We start from the raw sequence: 13637 nt of genomic DNA on the forward strand, positions 1-13637 counted from the left end.
GAACAGACATGTGAAAAAACTGCTCAATATCACTCATTATCAGGGAAATACAAATCAAAACCACAATGAGATACTACCTCACACCAGTCAGAATGACTAAAATGAACAACATTGGAAACTACAGGTGTTGGCAAGGATGCAGAGAAAGGAGAACCCTCTTACACTGTTGGTGGGGATGCTAACTAGTGCAGCCATTCTGGGAAACAGTATGGAGGGTTCTCAAAAAGTTAAAAATAGAGCTACCCTATGACCCAGCAATTGCACTACTAGGTATTTATCCAAGGGATACAAATATAATGATTCAAAAGGAAACGTAATCCTAATATTTATAGTGGCAGTATCTGCAATAACCAAAATATGGAAAGAGCTCAAATGTCCATCAATGGATGAATGGATAAAGAAGATGTGGTGTGTGTGTGTGCATGTGTATATAAAATGAAATATTACTCAGCCATGAAAAAGAATGAAATGTTGCCATTTGCAATGATTTGGATGAAACTAAAGGGTATTACGCTAATTGAAATAAGTCAATCAGAGAAAAGCAGTTGTCATCTGATTTCACTGATGTGTGGAATTTAAGAAACAAAACTGATGAACATAGGGGAAGGGAAGGAAAAATAAAAACAGAGAGGGGGCAAACATAAGAGACTTAACTATAGGGAAGAAATTAATGGTTGCTGGAGGGGAGGGGGCTGGGAGGCTGAGGTAACTGGGTGGTGGGCATTAAGGAGGGCACTTGAAGTAGTGAGCATTGGGTGTTCTACGTAACTGGTGAATCACTAAATTCTTCCTCTGAAACTAATACACTATATGTTACACTATATAAATTTAAAAAAATAGAAATAAAGTAAAAAAATTAATGTGCATGTGAATCACCTGTGGAGCTTATCAAAAAGCTGATTCTGAGTGAGTGGGTCTGGTATGGAGCCTGAGATTGTGGATTTCTAATCATTTTCCATGTAATGCTGATGCTGTCTTGGGAACAGCAAGGCAGTAAAGAATAGAGGTAGATTTGAATACCCGGCAAGTTTTAGTCCAAGGGCCACCAGTGGTAGACCTCTGCATAAGGATGGAGCCCCAGGGAAAACTGAAACCTAAGGTTTGAGAGGAGAGAAATGATATTAAGAAGTACTGGATAGGTAGGAGGAAATTTTTCAAAAGAAGCTAAAGGCAGAGAGTTTAAGAAGGAATTAGTTAACTGTCTTAACTGTTCTATAACATACAGTCAAATAAGATATTAAAAATGCTCATTCGATTTAGCATGTAAGTAATCAGTGTGGACCACCTCAAACATAGTTACTGTGGAGTATACTTGGTCTGCACTGTCCAGTACAACAGCAACTAGCCACATGTGGCTACTGAGCACTTAAAGTGTGGCGACTGTGAATTGAGTCAGCTGCAAGTATAAACACCCGTTAGATTTTGAAGATTTAGCATAAGAATATAAAATACCTCTCTAGTAATTTCTATATTGATTACATATCCAAATGATAATATTTTGGATGTACTGGATTAAAGGATATTATTAACCATAATTTTACTTATTCTTACTTTTTTAATATGGCTACTAGAGATTTTAAAAGTACACGTGTGGCTCACACATGGCTCACATAATTCTATTGGACAGTGCCAATCTAAGCAGACAAAAATTGGGCTTGGAGCAAAGGGAAGTAAGGATGTGGATACAGTGAGTAGAGTGAAATATAAGATCACTATAGGAAAGCATTTTTTAGATAGGATTGAATGTATTTATAAAGGTAAGGTGCCAAAATGGAGAAAATGTTAAAGACAAAGAGGAAAGTTCATAACTGATAAATGATAGAGTGGTTATTGAAAAGCATAGGCATGGAAGTACACCAGTCTTAGGCTTAATTTCTGACTCTACTACTTCTATTTTTAAATTTTTCTTCAAGTTTTAGTTAACATAAGGTACAATATTGGTTTCAGGAGCAGAATTCTGTGATTCATCACTTAAATACAACACCTAGTGCTCATCAGACCAAGTATCCTCTTTAATATCCATCCCTCACTTAGCCCATCCCCCACCCACCTCCCTCTATCAACCCTGTTTATTCTCTATCATTAAGAGTCTTTTATGGTTTGTTTCCCTCTCTCCTTTCCCAACTCCTCCCGTATGTTCATCTGTTTTCTTAAATTTCCACATAGGAGTAAAATCAGATGGTATTTGTCTTTCTCCGATTGACTTATTTCACTTAGCGAAATACATTCTAGCTCCAATCATATTGCAAAAGTCAAGATTTTGTTCTTTTTGATGGCTGAATAATATTCCAGTGTGTGTGTGTGTGTGTGTGTGTGTGTGTGCACATGTGTGTGTATATACCACATCTTCTTTATCCTTTCATCACTGACTCTACTACTTCTTAACTGTGTGATCTTGGGCAACTTATCTGATCATTTTGGGATTCATTTTCCTGACCTGTAATGTGGACCTCATAATAGTTCCTAACTTATAGGGTTGTTGAAGGATTGTGTGAAATAATATACATGAAGCACTTAACACAGGGCCTGGCACACAATAAGCACTTAGTAATTGTTAGCTATTACTGATACCCTTACGATACAGAAGATTTCAGATGTAGAAATTTATCTTGCATGGGAAGGAGTGTAGGTTTAGGGCTTTTCATGTCTGATTACTGATTACTTCTAACTCATCAGTGAAGTAGGAAATAAGATCATTTGTGAAGAAAGAAAAATAGGCAGTGAGAATGAGAAATCTGTCAGGAACATGTAGACATGCTTCCAAGCAGTGTTGGCGGTCCAGCTAAGGTTGGAGACCATGGATTTGTGGTGGCACCTAACCATGAAGTGCAGGGCTTATGTATGTAGGGGACAAAGAGGGCAGGTGGTTGAATTCGTTTGGTCTGGAACTATGTTGGAGAGACACAGCAAAAAAGCAGTGGAGGATGCTAGCAAGATAACAGCTTCAGTGATACGCAGCAGGGTTTAGCTAAGTTAGATACTGAACAAAGTGCAACCAGCAAAGAGGTAAAAAGATTGGAAGAAATGGAAGAGGATAAGAAATGGGGGACTGAAAGGAAGTTAAGGAACAAGTAGAATGGGAATAATGGAATAAGAGAGTAGGAGTGGTAGAAAATAATGGCTAGAGAATTGCATATATGAATTTAAGATGCCAGCAGTGGACCAAGTCCTGATAATGACAAGGTCTAAAGAGTGAAGTAAATATAAAGGTTACTGGAATCTAGGAACCAAGATCATGGTGTTGGTTGGGTTCTTTTTCTAAATTCTAGGTTAGTATCAAATAATAATAGAAATAATGATGGCCTTTCCCACCATAGCTTTAATATTAATCTCTTAATTGTTTGGTCATTTAATATGAAGTTACATGAGTGTTTGATTTGGGAATTTCTAAGAAAAACGTGGTAAGAGAGTATCTTTACTATTTATGAACAGGCTTCTTATCAGAAAAAGACGTTAGATTTTTATAAAATAGTATTTGGATTTTTAACATATTGGCATCTATTAATATGATAATGTGGCTTTTATCCTTTGACCTATCAATGGTATAAAACATACTAAGAGATTTCTTAATATTGAGCCATTTTTGGAATAAAATCTACTGGCAAGATTTTTAAAAAATATTCTGCTGGATATAACTTGCTATTATAACCATAGATTCTGCATGTGAATTCGTAAGTACAATCTATAGGTAGTTTTCTTTTCCTAGCATTGTCAGGTTTTACTATAAGGTTTTATCAGCTTAACAAATGGAATTGTTAATAAAAATTGCTTTCCTTTTAAACTGTTACCAGATCTAGGCAAAAAGGTAAAATGTTTTACATATTTAATTTGTACAATAACATTAGGAGGTAAGAATGTGTATGCGTGAGAGAGACAGAGACAGAGAGAGGTGTAATCTCTATTTAAGAATGATGAAAATAAGGCTCAGAGCAGTCAGCTGACTTATTCAAACGCACACAATTTTAGTAACTGGCAGAACTAGGAACTGAATTCAGATATGCCTGATTCCAAAGCCAGGACTTTATTATGCTATATAATCTATTCAAATTTGAAAAGAAAATATACATGTATTCATATGTTCTGAAACAGTGTAACAGCATAGAAATTACACATTTATTGAAGATTTGAAACAAACTATCTGTAAAACAATAGGAATGTGGTGCTTTTATTGAGGTAGTTCTTTTGTTTTTAAAGTTTTTACAGTAGGAAAGAATTGTCCAATTTTATTTTAAGTGCAAGAAATTACAGTTTCAAAAAGAGAAATCTCCAGTTTGTTGGAGCTTTATTTTTTAAAAAAATTTAGTATAGTCACTGTGCTGTACATTACATTCCTCTGACTTACTTTATAACTGGAAGCCTGTACCTCTTGACACTCTTCACCAATTTTGTCTCTCCCTCAAGCACCTTCCCCACTAGCAACCACCATTCTGCTTTCTGTATCCATAAGTTATCTTTTGCTTGTTCATTTGTTTTTTAGATTCCATATATAAGTAAAATCATACCTTATTTGTCTTTTTCTGTCTGACTTATTTCACTTAGCACAATCCCCTCAAAATCTATTCATGTTGTTACGAATGGGAAGATTGTATTCTTTTTTATGTCTGAGAGGTATTCCATCCTGTGTGCGTGTGCGTGCACGCCCGCGTGCGTATAGAACATCTTTTTTATCCAGTTGTCCATATAGATAGTTTTTTTGTCAACTTTTTCCATTTAGTCCATGTCTCTTGCAGATTTTTTACTTCTTGAACCAAGTGTTAATTTTTGTTTTTAAAAATGATTATTTCCTTGAGAACTTTATACCTTTAAACATTATATATGAGTACTGTTTTAAAAATGTAGTACAGTGGCTATAACCTGCCCCTCGACCATTTCACTGCTAATGCTAAATAGATTAAACTTGCTAGAGATTTGTCTAAGTTACTGGAATTTTGAAATAACCATTTTTTGATCTATTAATTACTACTGCCCATTTCTGTTATCCACTTTACTACTCTCTGCTTTTATCATTATTGGCTCTTTCTTCCTGCCTTTGATTTTTTTTGGTCTTGTTATTTTGCAACTGTATTTATTAAAAACTAAAATGAAATGTACAGAGTCTAGTAATTCAGATCTCTCTTCGTTCAGCACATGTACTTAATATTAAGTGGAAATTATAGATCAGAGAAGAAAAGTATCGACTAAAAGAAAAGAATGGCATTTGGGTTAGTTCATAGAAGTGGAAGGACTTAAATTAATGAAGTGAAAGCAAGCTATTTAGGTTAGTCAAAACCTCAGGCAAGAGAGAGACCTTTGAGGGAAAGAGACAAACCTACACAGTAAAAGACAGAGTGGAATAATGGCTTGAGTTCTACTAATGATAAGAATGCTGATGGCCAAGAGCAGAATAAGAATCTTAACAGATAAAGTGCAAGGTCTTTGACTAAGACCATAGTCCATTTTTAGTTACTTTAGCACTAGGTCTCCTTCTTTATGTTAATAGCATTGCAATAGGAAAAGTACAAATAAATAAAATAAACAATAACTGGGGCTGAAGTGACATGTTCCAGCTAGTTCCTCTTTGAGGGAAGTTTGGGAAAGAAATTTTAGAGACATACATGATGCAAAAAAAATGGTGAAGAAAGACTTAAATATAAAAGTTAACTTGGGCTTAAACTTTCACATACTTTCTACACTGTTGCTTCTCTAATTTTGGTGGAATCGGTGTTAGATAAAAGTTATGTATACACACCATGTTACTGGTCTACTCTGCCATCATTACTTACGAAGAGACTTTAGAAGTTAGGGAACATGAACTGAGAAAAGAGAGACATACTCTCCTGATATATTATATGAAGTTTACAACAGTTTATTTTTTTAAAAGATTTTATTTATTTATTTGAGAGGGTGTGCATGTGAGAGAGCACAAGCAGGGGGAGCAGCAGAGGGAGAAGGAGAAGCAGGCCCAGCAGGGAGCCTGACTTGGGGCTCAACCCCAGGACCCTGGGATCATGACCTGAGCCAAAGGCAGATGCTTACCTGACTGAGCCACCCAGGCACCCCTGAAGTTCACAACAGTTTAGGTAGCTTGCTCTTTGCATGGATCTCCATGTCTATCATCACACTGGGACAGGCTATCCAAGCAGGGGAGTAGGGAATAAAACAGCAAATCTACACTTATATCTTTCAATTAATCCTTACACAAGTATTAGGAGCACCAGAATGGTGCTATTCAGGTACCAGTAGAAATACATGTACCCGGGATCCCTGGGTGGCGCAGCGGTTTGGCGCCTGCCTTTGGCCCAGGGCGCGATCCTGGAGACCTGGGATCGAATCCCACATCGGGCTCTGGGTGCATGGAGCCTGCTTCTCCCTCTGCCTGTGTCTCTGCCTCTCTCTCTCTCTGTGACCATCATAAATAAATAAAAATAATAATAAAAAAGAAATACATGTACCCAATCCAATGGGGAAAAAATAATAACTAAAATATAATCGAAGTATAACATAGCATAGATAAAGTGCTAATATGAAAGAATCCAAAATTCACTTGGGTTCCACCCGACAATATTATAACAACATTGCCAAAGTAGTTACAGACGCCTATAGACGTCAACAAGCAAATGATCACATATACATTCCTTATAAACTATATCACCACACAACAAATGATTAGTAGAGTTTTTCCTGTCTTCATTTGAAATTCATTTTAGCTAGGGAAGGATACCACACGCATACACAATAATTATTATCAGCTTGGAGGATAAAACATAGTTTAATCCATCAAGAGTAACTTTATAATTGAAAATACACATGCACCCAACATCAAAGTGTCTAACTATACAATGAAAATATTAACAGACCTAAAGAGAGACATAGACAGCAATATAGCAGTAATTAGTAACATCTCACCTTCAACAATGGATTGATCATCCAGACAGAAAATCAACGAAACACTGAATGTAAACCTCACTTTAAAACACATGGCATTGGGCAGCCCGGGTGGCTCAGCGGTTTAGCGCCGCCTTCAGCCCAGGGTATGACCCTGGAGACCCGGGATCGAGTCCCACGTCAGGCTCCCTGCATGGAGCCTGCTTCTCCCTCTGCCTGTGTCTCTGCCTCTCTCTCTCTCTCTGTGTCTCTCATGAATAAATAAATAAAATCTTTTTTAAAAAATAAAACAAATGGCACTAACAGACATACACAAAACATTCCATTCAACAGCAGTAGAAAACACATTCTTTTTAGGGACCATGGAATATTCTTCAGAATAAAACATAGGAAAGGTCACAAAACAAATCTTAGCAAATTTAAGAAAACTGAAATCATACCAAGTATCTTTTCTAATCACAATGGTATGAGACTTGGCAGCTCCTAAGCACATGAGAAAATGCTCCACATCACTGGCCATCAGGGAAATACAAATCAAAACCACAATGAGATACCACCTCACACCAGTGAGAATGGGGAAAATTAAGACAAATGTTGGAGAGGATGTGGCGAAAGGGGAACCCTCTTGGGGGGAATGTGAACTGGTGCAGCCACTCTGGAAAACTGTGTGGAGGTTCCTCAAAGAGGTAAAAATAGATCTGCCCTACAATCCAGCAATTGCCCTGCTGAGGATTTACCCCAAAGATACAGATGCAATGAAACACCGGGACACCTGCACCCCGATGTTTCTAGCAGCAATGTCCACAATAGCCACACTGTAGAAGGAGCCTCAGTGTCCATCGAAAGATGATAGATAAAGAAGCTGTGGTCTATGTATACAATGGAATATTCCTCAGCCATTAGAAGCGATGAATACCCACCATTTGCTTCAATGTGGATGGACCTGGAGGGTATTATGCTGAGTGAAGTAAGTTAATCGGAGAAGGACAATCATCATATGGTTTCACTCATACAGGGAATATAAAAAATAGTGAAAGGGATTATAGGGTAAAGGAGAGAAAATGAGTGGGGAATATCAGAAAGGGAGACAGAACACGAGAGACTCCTAACTCTGGGAAACGAACAAGGGGTAGTGGAAGGGGAGGTGGGCGGGGGGATGGGGTGACTGGGTGACGGGCACTGAGGGGGGCACTTGACAGGATGAGCACTGGGTGTTATACTATATGTTGGCAAATCGAACTCCAATAAATAAATAAATAAATAAATAAATAAATAAAGTTTACTACAGTTTATTTTTTAAAAGATTTATTACCCTATTATTTATTAATATATTACCCTAAACTGTTTGCAGAGTCAATGAACTGTCTCTATCAAAATTCCAGGAACATTTTTCACAGAAATAGAAAAATATAATACTAGAATTTGTATGGAGCCAGAAAAAAACCCTGAAGAGCATAAGCAATCTAGAGAAAGAAGAACAAAGGAAAATAGAATCTCAAGAAGAAGTCTATGCCCCCATGTTCATTATAGCATTATACACAATAGCCAAGATATAAAAATAACCTAAGTGTCCATGAGCAGATGAGTGGATAAAGAAGATGCAGTAGACATATACAATGAAATATTATTTAGGCATAAAAAAGAAGAAATACTACCATTTGTGAATGTTCAGGGCATTATGCTAAATGAGTAAATCAGAGTAAAAAACAAATACTGTATGTTATCAGTTATATGTGGATCTAGAGGGGATCCCTGGGTGGTTCAGCAGTTTAGCGCCTGCCTTTGGCCCAGGGCGCGATCCCGGAGTCCTGGGATCAAGTCCCACGTCGGGCTCCATGCATGGAGCCTTTTTCTCCCTCTGCCTGTGTCTCTGCCTCTCTCTCTCTATCTCTCTCTTTCTTTCTCTCTCTCTCTCTCTCTCTCTCTCTCTGTCTATCATGAATAAATAAAATATTTTTAAAAATGTGGATCTAGAAAAGCCAAACTCAAAGGAACAGAGTTGAGTTGTGATTACCAGGGTCTGAGGAGTGTGAGAAATGGGGAGATATTGCTAAAAGGGTATAAACTTCCACTTAAAAGATTAACTAAGTTCTAGGGATCTAATGCACAGCATGGCAATGATAGCTAATCACACTGTATTATATACTTGAAAGTTACTAAGATAGTAGATCTTAAATGTTCTCATGACAAAAAAGAAATGGTGATTACGTGAAGGGATGGGGGCATTAACTAATGCTATGGTGGTAATCATTTTCCTATATTTTAATGTATCAAATCAACACACTGCACAGCTTAAACTTACACAATGCAAAATGTCAACTGTATCTCAATGAAGCTGGAAAGTACATAAATAAATAAAAGGATTATGTGAATCCTAGGATATGAATGTTGTAATATGATTGTCCAGACTGAAGAAAGTGCTAGATACTTGGATTTTATTTGTACTCCTAAATATTTTCAGACTGGGGTAATGTTTAGTTGCCCATCCAACTGTTTGTATATCTTAAGGGTACATAAGACAAGCCAGAAGTCAAAGGAAAGTGGTGATGGCAGAGTGATATCTTTGATGAGAGAGGGAAAGAAGTCTGCTTCCTTTGTCCCCAAGTTCATTCCATGAGTAAATAAGACCCATATCTGTGTTAAGGTACTTTGGTCCCACAGTGTACTGAACCTTAAGAGGAAAAAATGCATGTACTTAAGAATAGTTGGTTAGACTACAGCCTCCAATTGACTGACAAAATAACCTTCAAAAAATTCCTTATGAAAGTGGAGAGGTGGGGATCCCTGGGTGGCGCAGCGGTTTGGCGCCTGCCTTTGGCCCAGGGTGCGATCCTGGAGGCCCGGGATCGAGTCCCACGTCGGGCTCCCGGTGCATGGAGCCTGCTTCTCCCTCTGCCTGTGTCTCTGCTTCTCTCTCTCTCTCTCTCTCTCTCTCTCTCTCTGTGACTATCATCAATAAATTAAAAAAAAAAAAGAAAAAAAAAAAGAAAGTGGAGAGGTGAAAAGCTTCTACTTCCCTTGATCAAAAAGAGAGAGTTTCATAAAGGTGTTAAGATTTTTCTGAGTGATGTCTAAATGTAGCTAAATTGTACATATATTTAGATACAACTTTGCCAGTTTTCTAAAGTGTATTTTGCTAAGTAAAATCTCAGGAGGAAAGAAATGAGATTGAAAAAACTTTCTCTTCTGCAAGACCCATAAATGTCATATGGACAGGTATCTGTTTCTGTTTTTGATCCAGTTTTGTAGCGTTCCAGATAAGCTTAGTGACAAAGGGCTGTAATTTGTGAATTATGCTGCACAACGAGTGGCTCATATGGCACACTTCATCACTTCTGCTCTGCACTTACATAGTCTCACTTTTATGCTGAGAGTCTACAAGTTTAATACTCAGGGTATACACTTTGCTACCTTTTCTGCATATTTTATTAACAAAAAGTTATCCCATGCTGATCCAATTTCATATTTCAGAGATCCAGCTGCAGAAGTTGATGATGAAGCTACATAACTTAGCTTAGCTGAATGCATAAACAAGCATTTAATCAATAATCAGGTTGCATATTTTAATGGAAACAATGCAATGACTGTGATAATAAAAAAATACACATCAAACAAATTTATATTCTTAATTATTCTTAAAGAGCAACTTAGAAGAGGTCTTTAGGCTGGCACTTTCAAAGGAATAAATATTTGTGAACTTAAATAAAGATAGATCCAGAATTTTTCTTTTGTAATTTTTATTATTTGCTCCCCCAAAATATCCAGGAATTAGAATTTGTCTTTTTTAAAAAAAGGTTTTATTTGTTTGAGAGAGAGTGAAAGAGCGAGCAGGCAAGCACAAACACAGAGGGAGAGGAAGAAGCACACTCCCTGCTGAGCAGAGAGCCCAATGAGGGGCTTGATCCCAGGACCCCCACGATCATGACCAGAGCTGAAGACAGATGCTTAACCTACTAAGCCACTCAGGCACCCCAGTTTGTCTTCTTTTGACAAAGAAGTTCTGTTTACCAGATGGGTGGCATAACAGTCCCCAAACCAATCCAACCATGAATTTGTCAAACATAGCAGCTTCTAGAAGAACACGACTGACAAAGACTCAGGGACGTAGACCCCTTGATTTCTACTGTGGCATACTTGGATCATGGCTAATTGGTTTCCAACTAAGAGGGTCAATTGAATAGTTCAGTAATAGTCTCTTCACTGCACATATTGATGCAACCTGTTTTCCAAGTATTACCTCAAAATTCTCAGAATGATTGGCTTAAGGAAGATTTTTAAGTCCTGGAATCTAATTCAAAAAGCCCTTATTAAATGATACTATGTGCCAAAAACTATTTTAGATATTGGAGGTGGAGTTGGGATCAGGGCACCTGTCTTCTAGTACCTTATAACTTAGCAAATTATTTAGGAAGAGAGATGGATCCTTGCATAGCTAAAAGAATGCAACATTACAATTACAAGCATGTAACTGAGGATTATAGAAAGCAAGGGAAGGGGAAATTCACTATGACAAAGGTTGAAAGTAGAATTTCAATGGGCCCTGAAGGACAGAAAGGATACCCACGTGGAGAGTTGGCAATGACAAGCATTCCAGGCAGAGTGGTATTCTTCCCATTTCTTGGACAGTAGAGTCCTTTTCCACTGAAACTGGCAGAAAAAATTTTGTCAAGGTTAAATGTTGTACATTTCAAAATACTTTCATCACTTTTTCACTTTTAAGAAAAGTAAGCTGACTGCTGCTAGAAATCAGTCTTCACATATCTGCTGTTTTCAGGATGGTGATTGGAGGGCATTGCTGTCCGTATCGTGTGCTTGGCTAACTCCAGCTCAAACTGGGAACTGGGCCTCAGTCATGCAGGCAAGAACAGAATAAATGAGGCAGATGTTTTTACTGACTTCTGCTCTTTTGAATCTGTTCTGTGCAGAAGGGAGATGTTGTTTGCCTGAAATTATTTAAGTATAGCATTTGTCACTTCTATAATTCACTTACCACCACCAGATATGCAATTACTTTAACTGCGAGCCACTTACATCTTAGTCAGTTCTTCTGTCTAAAAATATGTTGGCTTTTATTTGAAGAGCTAAGATTGAAGCTGTCACTTGGGGCCATTCCAAAACTTTGCTAATTGTGCACTTCAAGTAGAGCAATATTTGAATTAATTTTCCTCTTGAATTTTAAGAAAAATGATTACTCATGTCATGTTTTTTTTCATTTATAATGATCATTTTACACTACTTTTCAAGAATAAAAATTGGAAATTGGTTGGCCTGAAAGGCTACACGGTTTGTTCTGCTGTTGGGCCTTGACTTACAACTTTAACTTATCGAAATGTATTCTTTCTAGATGACTTCCCTGAGAATTTGATCAACTTCAGCTTATACTCTAATCCTCATAAACCAGCACTTTATTGATTTCCTTATTGTTCAGAGCACTGAGACTCAGAAAACAATAAAATTCTTCAGCGAATTGTGTCTTTTTTACACTAAATGTGGCCCTGAGAGATTGCATCTACCATTCCTGGCTAGAATATAGAAATAGAGTTAGGAATAGAAAACTTCTGGAGAACAGTTTACTTAGCTCAAAGCTAGGAGGTAACCCTTCTAGGTTTAGTTCACGTGATAGATACTCTGAGTAGGTTAAAAAATAGGCATGATAAGAAGGAAGTTGGGCAGCTCTCATCTCAAATACAAGAGCAGAGCCTCGAAGTTCCCTGGGAACACAGGATGGTGTTGATGACTCAGAAGTGAAGGGCCTGGAATTCTTTGCCATGTTGGGTTGTTTTCCAGAGTAAACGAACTGTGGCATGTACCCACTTTGTTGCTCATCTCACCAGCTGTCCCTGTTTTCCTTGCAACTGAGTATGGACATATTCTTCACTAACTGGCTGGACCCAGTTCTGACTTGAAGAAGCTTAGCACTGCAGAGGCTAAGGATGTCTACCTCTGTCTGTCTTTTTATCTTCTTTCAGTTCTCCTAAAACTCGGTGTTCTTTCCTGACTCAAAGGATCTTCACACGCTGTCCCCACTGTCTGTAACTCTCTCTCCATCCTTTGCCTAGTCAACTCTTTGCCACCTCCAAATCTTATTTCTAAAAGATACATCCTCAGAGAAGCCTTCTCTGACATCTAGAGGAGGTCAGGCCCATGTCTATGATCCACAACACCCTGTTCTTCTCCTTTGTAGCATTTACTGAAAATAGTAATGAGTGATTTGCTTTGTAATTATTGTTTAAAATCTCCCTCTCAAATGTATACTCCTTGAATGCAGAGACTGTGCTAGTCTCTCAACTTGCTGTACCCCCACCTCCCCAGCACAGTGGCATACACATGGAGAATCCCTCAATACCTATTTGTTGAATGGATAGCTCAGACTGAAAGTTGAAAACATAAACAGAAGATCAGGTATTTATCTCTCTGTGGCAAAGGTTTTACTTAACAGTTTATTTTCATTGTTTATCTTGCTATTGGGAAAGGCTTAATAGCTCTAAGGCAGATGATGCAGTTAGTTTACTGGAAAGTGTACAGTCTTAGTGGCTGCCAGACTTAAATTTGAATCCTTCCTCTTCTAGTTGAGTTGAGTGATAGAAATATACTTCATATTCCTTAACTTGCTTTCTTTGCATTTCCAAAATGGGAATTAATATAATAGCTGCACTGTCTTTAACGTTCAAGGGGACAGTAATACCCATATTGTTGTGTTACAATGAGAACATAACAGGATCTCAGGGAATGCTAATTATCTTCCTTCCCACCCTCTTCCTTTCATCCCAAAG

The 13637-nt window shown here is 37.7% G+C and overlaps 1 long non-coding RNA gene across 6 annotated transcripts in view; it reads right to left on the bottom strand.

The window, feature by feature from the left end:
* Window positions 1-13637, bottom strand: part of LOC112668469 (uncharacterized) — a 135541-nt gene that overhangs the window by 53385 nt on the left and 68519 nt on the right. For 3 of the 6 annotated variants that reach the window (XR_003141703.3, XR_007409363.1, XR_007409365.1), the window contains one exon: window positions 11429-11511. The exons of the other annotated variants lie outside the window; for them this stretch is intronic. This is a non-coding gene — a long non-coding RNA (uncharacterized LOC112668469). The remainder of the gene's footprint in view (window positions 1-11428; window positions 11512-13637) is intronic. 6 annotated transcript variants of the gene reach the window in all.

Source organism: Canis lupus, chromosome X (genome assembly GCF_003254725.2).
Source record: "Canis lupus dingo isolate Sandy chromosome X, ASM325472v2, whole genome shotgun sequence".
Lineage (NCBI taxonomy): Eukaryota > Metazoa > Chordata > Mammalia > Carnivora > Canidae > Canis > Canis lupus.